Below are 15,743 nucleotides of genomic sequence, written 5' to 3'. Positions count from 1 at the left end.
TCGCTCAAGGACTTCAACGCAGATTAACACGTATTGCTACAAACAGGTCGAACTCAAGAAAACCAACCTTAATTTAGGAAGCACCCTGGCCCCCTGGCCGTAGTCAGATAGAAGCTCACAGCAAGAGCTCCTCCAGTCCTGGGACACGGGACAGAAGGAACAGACGCGGGGCAGCAGGTCGGCTCAGGGACAGCGCGAACTCGCCCCACCTGGGGGATGCTTCTGTTTACATCTCAGGTTGCTGCCCGGCGATTGGCGGCTGGGCTGGAAGGGAGGGTCCGCAGGAAACGCGACGCGGGGATGCTGCCCCACCGCAGGGTGGAAATTTCCACTCTTGGAAAGGCAAAAAGAAAAGAAGGGAGGGTCTCCCGATCACCCTTTCCCAGTACTTCTCTGGGAATCTAATCCAAAGAGGGCCAGCAAGAGGTGGGTGAGTGGCATTCCGTGTACTTGCTTACGCGGGGGAGACCCGGCCCTGCACGTCGGCTGCGGACCCGCCTGGACGGCTGTACCCGGCTCCAGGGGCGCCCCGAGCACCCGCAGCGCAGGGCTTCGGCAGGGCTGCCCACAGCCCGACCGAGCTGGCTGTGCCGGGCCAACAGCTGGTGGCCCCGAAATTCGGCGAAGCAGCGCACGGGCGCGCGGGGCTCGCCTTCCGGGGCCGCTGCGGCTGGGTGAGAGGGCGGCGGACCGGCTCCCGGGCTCGGTGCAGCCCCAGATGCCCCGGCGGGGTCTCGGGCTTGTCTGCGTTCCAGACGGCCTGGACGACGGTTGGCCCGCGGGGCGTCCCCGAGCCGCTGCCGTGGGGTCGGGGCTCGGGGTTTGTGGAGGGCATCGGTGGAAGGGGAGCCAGGGTAAGGGGGCGAGGGAGGAGGAAGCTGCGCGAGGGGTGCGGAGCGCGGGGAAGGGAATGAATGGACGCGGCGAGGGCCGGGTGGTGAGGCCGCAGGGACGAGGCCGGTGCCGGGGCGCGGAAGGGGGTGCGTGCTGGGGCGCGGGTCCCTGGGAGGCTCGGTGCTGAGGGCGCGGGTGGGGGTGCGGCCAGGGGGCCGGGTGCGGGGGAAGCGGGACGATTCGGGTGCTGGGGCGCGGGTCCCTGGGAGGCCCACGGGAGAGCCGAAGCAAGCCCAGCTGCAGCGCTGGCGCCCGAAGTGCAGTCCGCTGGGGACTGCGCGGACACAGCGGCCCGGCCTGGGATGACGCCAGAGGAGGCCGCGGGGATGGGCAGGCCCTGCTGGGACCCCATGAACTGGCTCTGCGTGGCTGTTCAGGCTCGAGGCACGTCTGACCCTGAGTCTGCAGTTTCGGGGGATCTTGGGTGTCTCCGAAGGAAAGGAGTCTATCGACCCTGGTGGAGGGGGACAGATCGACGGGCACTTCCAGGGCGATCGAGGGGCGTGTTCTGTGCTCAGGATTGGGACCCTGCTGCGGTGCCACCCCCACCTTAGCCCCTGTTGATTTCGGGGCCTCATAATCATTAAGACCAGATTTCCTGAAAGAGAGCACCCTGCACCAGGTCATAACTTTCAGGGCCTCTCAGCTGGGGTTACAGTTCCTTTGCTTCAGCTGTCTTTTTCTGTTTGTTTGCTTTTGGTGCCAGGAATGGAACTTGGCCTTGCGCTTGCCAGGCAGGCGCAGTGCCCTGAGCTACCTCCCGACCCACAGCTGTCTTTTTGTGGAGGTTCACTTTTGGGAGTTGTAGGGTGAGAATCAACCGGTAGGTTTCTGTTGTTCCCCACAGCAAGCAAGTCTCTAAGAAGTCAGTGAAATCATAGACTCTGTCCTGGGGTCGGGTGGGGGGACTCAAATTCCAACAGATGGATCCTCAGAAAATCTGCTCTCCATAGATGTCTGTACTGAGCCAGGCTCCAAAGGAAATATCTCAGCTTTGCACTTACTCCAGAGCATGCGTGCTCGTAGGCAGGTGGCTTCCGTCGGTCTTATCACAGAACAACAGAAAGCTAGAAGACTGGGGCAAGCACATAAATACATTTTTCTCTCAGCTGCTAGGACAGGGCTTGAGCCAGGGGCCAGGGTCTACCAGGTTAAAGACAAGGCTTTCATAGGCCAGCAATCACTTGGCTTCTTTTGCTGTTTGACATCTGTTAGCATTCCACCTTCGCAACAGCCTTACGAGATTATTCCATTATTGTGCCCATTTTGCAGATCAGAAGATACAGCTACAGAGTGTGGGAAGAGAAATTCTGCTTAGGTGTTAATTGCTCTTGTGCATAGATGGTCAATTCTTTTTCACTTTATTGTACGCAAACTTGGACAGGTGCCTTCTAGGGAGACAAAGCTACTTACTGAGCAGTTGTTGTTGCTGAAGTCAGGAAAGTGCTTGCCCCTGAGCTGTACCCACAACTGATGATGGGTGTACTGCAGGCCGATGCTGCCCAAGAGGGGGAGAGCCGGCCTCACGGGCAGGGGCTCTGATCTCTGCAGCCCCAGGAAGATTTCAGCTGCCCAGCAGGCAGTTGGGAAGTGTGCGGTGCCCTCACGCCTGCCTGTCAGGTTCCCCAGTGCTGAGGGCAGGCTAAGTAAGGAAAGCAGCCTGGGAACCTGTGTGTTTGGCTTTTCTGTGGCACTGTCTTTGATCATTTCTGCAGTATTATTCCAGCATCTGTGTGTCAAGCTTTTTGCCTTGTCCTCTTTGTAAAAATTTAAAACTCTCTTCATCTTGCTTCTTTTTAAATTTTGATGTATTCAAGGCAGTGATTTCTATTAAAAAAAAACCCAAAAGTTTAATGACTAGTTCATATCCTTGAGTTACATCAACATAATAATATATCCAAATAATACTAGTTTTTTTTGTTTTTTTTTTAAATGTTTTCATGCATCCTATGTGAAGAATAAGAAGTAGGAAAGGGAGAATCCAGGGAAAGGAGAGGAGGAGCCTGTAAGAACCAGGCTTTGTGGCAGCAGCACCTTCGTGAGTGAGTCTCCCTCGGTTGCACGCAGCGCCCCATCCTGTAGGTATCTGCTGCGTTCATTCTGCAGAGGAGGCATTTGCGATCCGGTGAGGTTAAGCAAAGAGCCAAAGCCCGTACAGCTAGTCACTGAGACCACAACCAGTGGCATGAGAGCCAGATCTGAGCAAATCAGAGCTCCTGCTTGTCGTAAGAAGGGCCACGATAAAATAGACAGTTGGGAGTGAGAGCAAAAGCTTAAGAAGGTGGCCAAACACGTGTGACACAGCGTAAGAGGGTGAGGAGAGAAATGGAAGAGGCAGAATCCCTTTCATGTGACTGCTAATCTCCTGCCAGGCTTCCTCTTACTATTTACGCAGTGACCCCATTGCGCTGTCCATTCCAGGAATAATGCACACATATCGCTGTCTTCCAGGAACCATACGAAGCAGTTTCATTTACTCCTGTCTCTCTAATGCCTAGTGCGGTGCTAACAAATGCTAAATGGTCTAGAAATACTTGTTGGATGGTGGACTGGGCTAGTAGAGGAAAGAATAAAGAAGTAAACAGCTGCAGGGCCAGGCAAAAAAGACAGGGCAATTCTCCCTGAGAACCCCACCACAGAAGGTGGCAAGGAAAAGGGCTGGGGCACAGGGAATGCCTGAGGGGTGCTTGGCCAGGTTCTAAAGCAGAAGTTAAAGTTGGCTCGAACTGAAGAGGGTCCGGGCTGGGGTAGCTCAGCGGCCCTGGATGAGGTGGGAAAAGGCAGTGTGGCCCAGGGCTCCTCGCACCCTCGGCTCTGGAGATGCCCCTTAGCGCTGCCCCTCCCTGAATGCTGGAAGTGACCTGGGGATGAGAGAACCAAAGGACTGAATAGGGTGATCGGACTGGGGTCATGATAGCACCTGTCTCTTGGGCTTACGAGGACTACGTGAGTTACGACGCGGACAGGGCGCAGACTCACAGCGCTTGAGTCGGTGTCCTCATGCCTGCTGTCCAAAGCGTGTGTGAAGCGTTAACAAGTGCCCACGTCCAAGTTTTTCGATAGTGTTTTCCTCTAACTGTCATGCCTCACATAAAGGCAGGAAGAGGAGAGAGGAAGAAGGGACCGAGTGGTGCGCAGGATGGAGAGCGGCCTCATCTCAGGACGTGAGCGAAATGCGCCCTGAGTTCCCGTGGTCACCTCTTCCTCCGCTGGTGCTCTGCCTGCGCTGGCACCAGCCCCAGCTCCCTTCTGCTGCCAGTGCTCCTGTCTTCAACGTGGTGTCCCAGCGCCTCGCTCTGTGTCTGGTATGAAAAGACGCTGCTCTGTGTTCCTAGAGTGAACGAAGGAAAGAGAACCTGCTTCTCTCTCCCTTTACAGTATTTATTCTTCAAATAAACACTTTTTCACTTGACTATTGAAGGCCTGTGCATTATTGACAGGCAGTATAAGTATTTTTAAATTAAATTAAATATTTATACAGTGTGCAAGAACCCCATGCTTTCAGGGTCCAGCTTCCTGGGTTTGCCTCCTGTCTCTGTCATTCAGGGTCTGGTTTCAAATTCTGGCTTTCCTGCCTGTTACCTGTGATGTTGAACAAGGGAGTTAGTCTGCCTGGTTTACTCTCTCTCTCTCTCTCTCTCTCTCTCTCTCTCTCTCTCTCTCTCTGTATTTTAGGGAAGGATCTACAGGGTGTTCAGGGTCTCACTACTAGATCAGACTTGTAGTGATCCTCCTGTTTACAGCCTCCCAAGAGCTGGGATTACAGGCACACGCCACCATGCTCAATCTCAGTAGCCTTCTCAGCGTGCCCCAGGCTCAGGGCTGGTACAGCAGGCCCCAGGGATCAAACTCCTGGCCCCCGCATCTGCTTAAGCAGACACTTTAATCTGATGAGCTGTTTGGCTGGCCCTTTCTGTCTTTTTTTGAGAGAGGATCTTGCTATGCAGTTCAGGCTGGTCTTGAACTCACTTTGTAGCTCAGGCTGGCCTCAAACTCAACGATCCTCCTGCCTCTACCTCCTGAGTGCTGTGGTTACAGTCATGTACCATCACACCTGGCTTGTTTTACTCTTTGTCTGCAAAATAGTAATAGTTCCTCACTCACAGGGAAGCTGTGAAAAGTAAATGAGTTATGTTTGCGAAGTATTTGGAATCACACATGGCCGTTCTTGGACACTCCAGTTGCTTATTTTTAAATATCTGAAAGAAATTCTTGTTTTTGGAATGAAATATAGTGACAGTGTCTGTCCTACACCGTGACTGCAGTGATACTGCATGGCACTTAGCGAACAATCTGATGTTCATTGGTATATAGATCTTAGAGCAAATCTTCATTCGATTCATCTTCTATGGGGCTTCGGGGCTCTAACTTGGCCTTTTGATTTTTCATTCTATTGCAAATTTTATTGATTCTACTTTACCTTCCATGCAAAACTTTCTTTCCACTCTGTTTGTCCTATCCCTTTGCCATGCGTCATTTTTTCTTTTTAAATTGCAAATTCCTCAGGACATGGACTTTGTTCTTTGCTCTAGAATAATTTTGCAACTTGGGCCGGGCATTTGGCACTATAAAACCATTAAGAAAAAGGAAAAGGGAAGCATTTCACTCAGAGGCAAATTCAGTGGACAGTGGCCTGCTGGCCTTTCTGCTGGCAGTGTTGGCTGAAGGTGCAGGCCCCTGGGCAGGGGCTCGTGGGCAGGCACCAGGCAGCCAATGAGGAGCCTGGGCGGATGGGGAGGGGGGGAGCGCAGGGAGGACAGAACGGAGTTATTTTAAGAAAGAACATGAAAGAATTGGGGATATGTGATTCAGTCAAAGATTCTAACTTTATTCTGTTCCTGGATCTGCCTCTTAGATAATGGTTCTTCATTAAGCAACTAGAAATCATGTATAGATATGTAGAGAAATCTTAAAGCACCACAAAAATGAACATACAAGAATTAAGTGCTGTTTCTATGCACTAGAATGGACTATCCTAAAGGAAATTAACGAAAAGTTTCCATTTAGCACCAAAATAAAGTGAAGTACTTAATAATAAGCTTAACCATAGACTTAAAAGATGTTTACGCAGAAAGCTACAAAACATTGATGAAAGAAATGAAAGCCACCTGGAAGCGCACCCTGGACGCGGGGGCCAGAACACTCGAGATCAGGGTGTCCACATGACCCAAAGCGGCCTGAAAACCCGTCCGTTCTCCATCAAAATTCCAACGGCATTTTTTTAAAGAATAGAAAAAGAAACCTCAAATTTATGTAGAACCACAAGAGCCCCTAAGTAGACACAGTGACCTTGAGAAAGACTGGCAAAGGTGGAGACCTCACGTTTCCTAATTTCAGAACAGCTCACATCCGGGACCTCTGCATACGTGGCACCGGGGTGACCCCAGAATCGAATCTGCGTGATAACATCGCACAGTAAGGAAAACAGTCTTTTCAGCAAGAAGTGTTCAGACAACTAGACATCCATGTGCAAGAGGAGAAGATGGAATATGTCGTGTAATACGCAAAAGCAAACAAATGGATTAAAAACTTGAACGTAGCACACAAAACTGTAACACTCCTAGAAGAAAACGCAGAGGGAAAACTTCTGACACTGGTTTTGGCAGAGATTTCTTGGACCTGACACCAGAAGAACAGGGATCAAAAACAAAATAGACAAATAGGGCTACGTCCACCTGGAAAGCTCGAGGACAGTAGGGGCAATCACAGAACGAAGGGACATCTGTGGGAGAGAGAAAACATTTGCAAGTTATGTCTGATTTGGGGTTAATATTAAAATGCACAAGGAACTTCTAAAACTAAGTAAGCCAACTGAAATGGGCAAAGGACCTGAGTTGCTGTTTCTCCATGTAAAGCTTAGAGAAGACCAAAGGTTGTATGGAAAGATCCTCAGCCTGCCTAATCAGCCGGCTCGCAAATCCAAATCACAGCGAGACCGCACATTCCTCATACTAGTGAGATGCTTGCATCTGGGTGTCCGTATTATGATGCTTTTGCCAGGGTCACGAAAAAGTTTTGCCTAAGGAATAGCGACGAGCTCTTCTTATTCTGCAGATCTGGTTTGTCTGGAAGCAGGTCAGATTCAAACTTTAAACATCAGCATACAAACTGCTTAAGTAAAATGAGGAAGTGGTTTGGGATAGATGAAGGTAGGACTCACACAGGAGCGGTTCACAGGGTTTATGGTTGTGCAGGCTGCCTTTCTCATGACTGCAGTCTGCAGACCTCACCGACCTGCTGTCACCAGCCAGCAGCTGACAGTCACTCCCAGAAGACCAACGTCAGCAAAACAGACGCCATTAGAAGCAAATGCCAGATGAGCACGCAGGTCCTCCTGACTGCTGGGGACAGTCACAAGCTGTCATCTTGTAACTGTAACATTCCATTTCTTTATTCTGTTCATTTTTGAAAAGACAAGAAAATTTAACACCTGTATGTCTGTACAAGCCATATACACGCTAGAAAACACTTTTTAGGGAACAGACTACCATAATTAATACTTTTCTGTCACTTTGTTGGTATCATATTTAAGTAATGTCACTAATAGTAATACATTTTAACTACAATCAACTAAAGAACTGCAAAAATGATATATATGGATTTGCTTCAATCTATTTTTCTACACTTTAATGAATTTACCATCATATATTCAAATTCTTAGTGGGTTCATTAAAAGAGCAAGAAGAGGTTGAAAATGGAAAAGGAAGAAAAATGGGGCACACTGAGAGGCGATGTCATTGTTTGATGTCTTAGGTGACACTGGAGGAGCATGGGGTTGGGATGAAACCCTGGGATTGAGTTTTGGTTGGAGCAGGGGGAACAAGAAGCAGGCAAGCAGAGACATCAGGTCAGGACCTGCAGTGTAGTTTTCTTCGCTTTCCCATTTAAAAATCACCTGGCCTGAGAGGTAAAGACACAGATTTAAGAAATATCTGCCCATCAAGGCCTAATAGGTTAGAGTTTCTAGAAATTTCTCTACGTTGCGCACCCAAGTTAGTTCTGCTCCCAGGCCCATAAGATGAGGTAAAAGCAGGAGAGACCACGTCTGATCCACAAGTAAGGCCAGCCCTGGTCATGCTGGTCACCCGAGACCACAGCCAGACGTGGCCCCTGGCATTTAGTCACCACAGAGCACTGCAACTGTTGGCGCTCTAGGGGAGAAAGTCATGAGAGAACTTTTATTGAGCAAAAATGAGAAATTAAAATTTAATTATATTTATGATCACCATTTGAAAATATATGGAAACATCATTGGCAATATTTTTACTTTCTTATGAATAAAACAATTTTGAATTCTTGCAGTCCTGTTTCAAAGCCTGTGAGTCCTGTCTTCCTGAAGAGCTGTTAAGTTACTCGACCTGGACGTCTGTCACACATTTGCAGGAATCTGACCGTCTAACTGGTGACAGTTACTTCCCACGACGTTTGCGAATTCCTCTGAGCTGCTGCTTCTTACATAGTTTCTTTTTAAACACTTTGATTAGTGTTAAAAAGTCTATTGGTGTCCCTTTATAATTCTCCCAATCAGGTTAATATGAGCCCGTGCATACACACACACACACACACACACACACACACACACACCATGGATTTTCTAAGCTTCTAGCTCTGTGAATTGTTTGTTTTATAAAACAGTTGGAAAAGCAGTTCTCAGTCCATGTGAACACATTTTTATTACTTCTTTGTTCTTCACAAGTGACAATAAAAGCAGGGGCTAGAGAGATAGAGCAGGGGAGGCTGAGGCAGAAGGATCACTGTGAGTCTCAATTGTGCAGAGAGACCCTGTGCCAAATAAATACATAACAAATGCAGGCAGCACACTTTCGAACAAAGAAAATAAGGTGCGGGCTGGGGCAGCCCTTCTGATTTCCCTGGGCTTTGTGCCACCCAACCGCAGGTCAAGGTCAGAGGGAGGCCTGGTCAGCCGCTTGCGTGATGGGTGAAGAATGAATCATTTTGTCCACGATAAAATAGTTCCTCTATTTTATACTTCTACTGCAGAAGCCTAGTGCTCATGTTCAGTTGTTAGTTATATTTAACAAACTTCAAGTGTGTGGGAAACATCAGGCAAAGTGTAAATAAGCCATTCTGTGTATATGCCACCTTTTCCTAAAATGCCAGGCACGACCCCAGACCCTCACGGGACTTGGTCGTATTCTTTGCCATGACAGGGAAGCCCTCAACTTCTCAGACTCCTTTTGTGAACAGGACCAACAAATACTTAACACAGTCTAAAGGATTGAAAAGTTATTCTCGGCTAGGAGGATAGCTCAGTGATCTAAGCCCCTAACAAGCGCAAGGACCTGCGTTCTGTCCCTGGTACCCCATACCATGCAGGCCCCAGAACGCTGCGCAGTAGTCCCGGAACCAGAAGTGGAGGCGCACGCCTGTAATCCCAGCGTTGAGGAGGCTGAGACAGGAGGATCACTATGAGTCTGAACTGCATAGCAAGACCCTGTGCCAAATAAACAAATAGGTAAATAAATGATTTTTAAAAAGAAAAATTGTTCTCATGATCTCATATTAAAATGTTACAACCACCCATTTTTATTTTTTCAGAATATCTATAGCTGTATAGCTTAAGATGTATTTTTAAGGGTTTTTTTTTAAAAAGAAAGTTATTATCTTTAAAACATGTATGTTGCAAGAGTTACTACAGCAACTCCACGTGTTTAATTAAATACAAGAGCAGGAGAAACAGATGTTGCAGAGAAGGGCTGGAGGCCTCAAGATCGGGTCAACATCTGTCTTATAGTTTCTTTGGAGCTTCCTATGTGTAAAGTGTTATTTCCTTCACATGGTCACAAAGGTGACTCGCAGGTGACTCAGTATGTGAAAGCGCTCACTAAAGAAGCCATTTCTGCTGAGGCCCTACTAGTGTTAACAACTATGAAGAGTTCAGAAGTCATTCCTGAAGTCCTTCCAAAGGGTCCAGACTTAAACTTGCAATCCAGTTTTTAACTAAAGCTGTACAATGAAAATGTTAAATTATAGTTCAGTAATTTCATAGATGATCTTACTCTGAATAAAAAATAACATACTCTTTCAGAGTAGATCTCAGACAAATATTAAGTGTGTAGGCTCCTTTATGTGGTCCGCACACAACCAAGAAAACCCAATATGTATTTAGGTTTTATTGCATCCCAAGCTGTGTTTGAAGCTTTTTAGGTACTCTTAATAGTGTTTCTAATTAGTACCTGTTTGCGTTATGTGTACTTACAACCATCTCGGGGCATAGGTACATGAACATAGTATGTAGCTTGTTTCTTTTTAAAATTCCTTTCTTCTTCCCTCCTACCTCCCTCCCTTCTCTAAATCTCCTGTCCCTATTTTTATTCTTACTGATTTCATTAATCGTAGCTCATGATTGCGACTTGCGGTATTTGCAGTTGCTCTACTCACTTCTCCTCCCCTCTCCTGCCCTTGGTCTCCTGCACCCCTTGCCATTTGCAGAGTGCTCCCCATCTCCTTCTACCTGTCCTTCATGATGCTTTTTGTCTGTAGCTTGGCTTACTTAAATGAGAACTACCATAAGGTTTTTAAGCTTGTGTGCCCGATTTATTTCATTCAACATTATATTTTCCAAGTGAATCCATTTTCCCACAAATGTCTTGACTTTGTCCTTCTTTCTAGTTAAGTGCTGCTACTCCGTTGTGTCTGGATACCACATTTTCTTCTTGCAGCCGTCTGCTGATGTGTGTGCAGCCCGCTTCCAGGACTTGCTACTGTGACTTGTGCTGCGATAAACACAGGTGTGCGTGGATCACCACAGTCTAATATTTTAAGCTCTTTGTAGAAAGTTCCTAGAAGAGGGATAGCTGGATCATTTGGAATCTCTAAGTCTAGAGAGTTCGCCAAGAAACCTGCATACTGCTTTCCATACTGGTTGTGCTGGTGTCGATCCCACCGACAGTGTAGGAGGGCTCCTTTTTCACTGCAGCCTCAACAGCATTTGTTATTTTTTGACTTCTTAATAATTATCATTTTTTCTGTTGTAAAATGGAATCTGAGAGTTGTTCTAATTTGCCTTTCTCTCATGGCCAGAGAAACTGAAATGGTTTTCATACACTTGTGGGTCATTTGTATTCTATGAAGTGTCTGCTCCTTTCACTTGTCTGTTTCTTGACTGGGTCTTTCTGGCTCTTTCTCTTTCTTTCTTTCTTCTTTCTTCTTTCTTTCTTTCTGTCTGTCTGTCTGTCTGCCTTTCTTTCTTTCTTTCTTTAAGTTCTTTACAATCTCTAGCTATTCTCTGTCTGAAGAATAGCTGGCAATTTTATCCCATTCTGTAAGCTGTCTCTATTCTATTAATCGATTGCCTCACTATACAGGAGCTTTTAAATTTGATGTCACGCCATTCGTTGGTTCTTGCTGTTATTTCATGTTCCGTTGTGTCATGTTTAGAAAGTCCTCCCCTACACCTAGGACTTCAAGTGTTTTATCTGTTTGGTCTTCCAGCAGGCTCGATGTGTCTTTGGCATTTTGACTGTAGTTTAGTACGTGGTGGGAGAGGTGGATCCTGCTTCGTCGGTCTGCAGTCTTCAAGTTTTCTCAGTGCTGCTTGCTGAGTAGGCTGTCTGTCCTCCACAGCACGCTATTGGGCCTTTTGTCAAAAATCAAATAGTTGAATGTGTATGGGGATGCTTCTCTAGCCTCGCTCTTTTCTACTGATCCATGTATCTGTTCTGGTTCTGGTACCATGACGTTTTTTTTAATCACCGTTGGCTTTGCAGTGTAGCTTAAAGTCAGGATTGTGATGCTTCTTCCTTTGCTCTTATAGCATAAAGTTGCTTTTCCTATTCTTAATCTCTTGTGGTTTCATATGAATTTTAGGATCATTTTCTCCAAATCTGTAAAGTATCTTGTTTGTATTTTGATTGAGACTATGTTGAGTCTTTAAAACAGTTTTGAGAGTATGGCCATTTTGACGATACTGGTCCTGCCCATCTGAGAGCAGAAGACACTCTGCACTTTCTGATGTCCTCTTCAGTCTCCTTTCTCAGAGTCCTGGAGCAATCTTTGTAGAGGTCTCTAGTTGATTTCTAGGTATTTCATTTTCTTTGATGCTACTGTGAGTGGTACAGTTTTCATAATTCCTTTCTCATTGAATTCATAACTGGAATAGAGAAATGCTAATGATTTTTATATGTTGATTTTGTATCCTGCTACATTGTGCAGTTGCTTATGACATCTAGGTGGTGTTTTCCTGGAAATCTTTGGGTCTTCTTTGGATCCTATCATCTGCAAAGATGATAATTTGAGTTTTTTCTTTTCTGTATGTATCTCCTTTATTTTTTTCTTTTGCCTGATTACTTTGGCTAATGTTTCATGTACGATGTGAAGAGAAATGGTAATGACAGCATCTTTGTTGTGTTACTAAAAAAGGAAATGTGTTTTAGTTTTTCCCATTTAATATGATATTGGCCAGTAATTTGTCATAAATAACTTTCTATCAAATTCAAGCATGGTGCTTCTGTACCTATTGTCTTCAGAGTTCTTATCACGAAGGGTGCTAGGTTTTGTTGAAAGCCTTTTTTTCATCTATTGATAAGGTCATGTAGCTTTTAACCTTGCTCTGTTTATGTGATGTATTACATTTATTGATTTATGTATGCTGAACTATCTTTGCATGTCTTGGATGAATACTACTTGGTCATGGTGCATGATCATTTTTTATAATATGGTGCATTCTATTCACCAGCATCTTCATGAGGATTTTTGCAGTTATAAGGAGATTGGCCAGTAGTTTTCTTTTCCATTTGGGTTTTTATCTGGTTTTGAAATTGGAGCCATGCTGTTTTTCACATATGAATTTGGAAACACTATCTCTTTTCTTTGAAGAGCTTGAGGAACAGAGGTGATACAAGGTCCATAAGCTCTTTGTAGGATTCAGCACTAAATTCATCAGGTTTGGGCTTTTTTTTAGTTGGTAAATTCTTTACTGCTATCTCAGCTTAATTGCTTATTATTGGGTTATTTGTCATCTTTGCGTTTTCTTTGCTTAACTTTCGTAAGTCTTACTTGTCTAGGAATATGTTCAACATTTGCTAACTTGTTCATATATAATGTTTCATGGTAGTTATCACTTTCTGGATTTTGATATCTATTATGAGTTCATCTTTTATTTCTAATTGTCTCACCATGAGCCTTTTCTAAAGTCTCTTGCTAAGCTTGTCTTGATCAGGACAAATTTTTTTAGTTTGTTTTTTCAAAGAAGAAACTCTTGAATTTATTCTTTTCTTAGTCTTAATTGCATGGATTTCCGCTCTTATCTTTATCGTCTCTTCTTAATTTTGGTTTGTTCCTCGAGATTCCTGTTAAGCCTTCACTGAAGACTTTTCTGGGTTTAAGGTCTATATTGAGAAGTCTATTGTAATTCTTATTGGCCTATCATCATATGTGGTTTTTTTGTTTTTCTCTGAGTGCTTTTAAAGTTCTTTTTTGAAAATTGGATGTCTTCACTTTAATAAGGTTGTGCCTTCGTGAGCTTCCTTTTTCCATCATAGTTTCTTGGAGCTGTGGAAGCCCTGGCTACTTGTATCTTGTGCCCTTTTCTCAAATCTGTAAAGTTTCCTGCCATGATTTCTATAAACATATTACTAATTCCATCCGTGTTATTTTCTAATTTTTGTCTAACTCCAGGTGGGTTTAACTTGGTGATCTTTATGTCACCTAGACGGTCATTTTTGTTCAATTATTGGTTATGGCTTGTATGAACACTTACTCGCCATTCACCATTTTGTTCTTAATGTGAGACATTCTGTCTTTACATTGGTCATTTCTGCAATTTATGAATCCTATAGAGTTTTTTTTATTTTAGATTTTTTTTTGTGGTACCAGGGATCAAACTCACGACCTTGCGCTTGCCAGACAAGCACTGTCCCTCTGAGCTATGTCTAGCCCCTATTTTAGGTACTTCTATCTGACATCTTCTTGAGAACTGTATGTCTTTGCGCATCTGTCATTCATGTCATGAATCATGATGGTCATCTTCTCTGATGCTTTTACTTATTTGCCCGGATTCACCTGACAATACTGAACAAGGTTTCCACGACCTTTCTGCTCATATTTTCTTCGAGCTTGTCCAGTCTCTCCATCTCTTCTATGAGCTCTATGCAAAGCACCATTGCCTGGTGGGTACCCTGCTGTCCATTTGTGCCCCTTGCTCTGCCTGAAGTAAGTTAGGGGAGCTTGAGGGCCCTCTGCTGCCTTGCTTTCCCATGGCCCTGTGTGTGTGTGTGTGTGTGTGTGTGTGTGTGCGTGTGTGTGTGTGTACCTGATTCTCCTCTCACCTTGCTTTGCTGCTGTACATTGAGATCTAGTAGGATGGGGAGAGCTTGTGGTCTACATGAAGATGTTGGGTAAGATGCTGCCTCCTCGTGCATTTTCAGCTTTGGGTGTCCAGAATAATATTTACCTTTCTATTTAATTTAAATGATTTGGATTCTGTCCCTGTGTTTTGCAGAATACTGGGTATAACAGACCCAATCCTTCATTACTTACACATGACAGACCTTGCATTTCCACTTCCACCTTTTTATCTGTCCTCTATGCAGACTATGTTTATTGTCTCATTTATGGGAGAGAGAAGGGTAGGAGACAAAGAAGTGCCCTCTGGCCACTTAGAATCTTTGAAAAGTTATTTTGTCCCCAAATGTAATTAATTAGTTAATTAGCTCATTAATTCAGACATGCTAGCTCATGTATATTTTATAACAAATTATTCCCAAATAATAGCCATAAGACAATGGAAATTGAAAGGGAAATTGTTTCTTAAGCATTTTTGAGCACTGGTGGGCCACGAAGCCGTAGCAGCTCCTTCATTTCTGTACAATCACATAAATGGAAGTGAGTATTTCTGTGATTCAAAGAAGGAATTAAGCTGGATCTAATAAAGGATCTTACATGATGCCAGTTTAGAGTTCAACTAGGATTCCAACTGATCTTATTCCAGTTAGTCCATATTAATGAGCTGTGGTGTACCTGTGTGTTTATAAGACTTCCCTGAACTTAAAAGATATAGAGTGAGGACGTCTATCGTTTAGGCGATGCTGCTTGGCCAAGAAGTTGCCTTAGGACACGACCACCTTATTTGTGATTTATTTTAAAAACATCACACTGATTCAGCTGACTGCACCAAACTGCATGACTTACTGATTTGGGAATGAATTCTTCAATGCTCAGCAATCTCAAATCTTAATAATGCAAGTGAAATGTTAGTCACTTAATCTTTGGATCTTTGTGGCTTATCAATCTCACTGAAAAGAATAATAATCCAAAAGCAAGCCAAATCAATCCTGCAAAATCCATCTGTAGATTTGCATGATTAAACATTGAATAAAGGACGGGCTCCAGGGCAAATACGTGCCACTGCGCTACTCAGCTTCATAGGTTGGTTAATACTGAGCAAACACATATTGCAAACTGGGTCTTATTACAAGCTTGTTTGCTCAGATTTCATGGGTCGGGGTCAAAGCCTGCTGCTTTCCAGTTTTACAACAGTGCTGATCGATAATATTACAAATGAAATAAAGGTTTAATCAGCAGTAACAATACATTTTCAAGGCAAAGGACTGTGAAACTAGTTTGATTTATAATCAGTCTTGCAGGCATCACATTACTCTTGCAGAGGAACATTAATAAAATGCTTTGTGTTTATAATGCTTAAATATCTGTTATCTCTTTTAATTCACATAGTGATCTTACATAAAATTTTGTTAGATTCAGTTTTAAAGAGAAAACTGGGCCCCAGAATACAATACGGGATTTTATCTGCATCTTCAGCAAAGTTCCTCACGCTCTAAGGGGTCTGGCGAGTCAGAATAACGCACAGCCGCACGGAGCGCTGACGT

At 44.7% G+C, this 15,743-nt stretch overlaps 1 protein-coding gene across 2 annotated transcripts in view; it reads left to right on the top strand.

The window, feature by feature from the left end:
- The first annotated feature begins 312 nt into the window (after positions 1-312).
- Slc38a4 (solute carrier family 38 member 4) overlaps positions 313-15,743 on the top strand; it is a 66,193-nt gene continuing 50,762 nt past the window's right edge. Inside the window, exon 1 of one of the 2 annotated variants that reach the window (XM_023723520.1) lies at positions 313-426. The gene's annotated coding sequence lies outside the window, so the exon portion shown is untranslated. Of the gene's footprint in view, positions 431-15,743 lie in introns of both variants that reach the window. The other variant, XM_023723521.1, reaches the window with a different exon arrangement.

The sequence above is a fragment of the Octodon degus genome, unplaced genomic scaffold (assembly GCF_000260255.1).
Source record: "Octodon degus isolate 3935 unplaced genomic scaffold, OctDeg1.0 scaffold00100, whole genome shotgun sequence".
Lineage (NCBI taxonomy): Eukaryota > Metazoa > Chordata > Mammalia > Rodentia > Octodontidae > Octodon > Octodon degus.
This window is presented reverse-complemented; position numbering and strand designations above follow the sequence as displayed.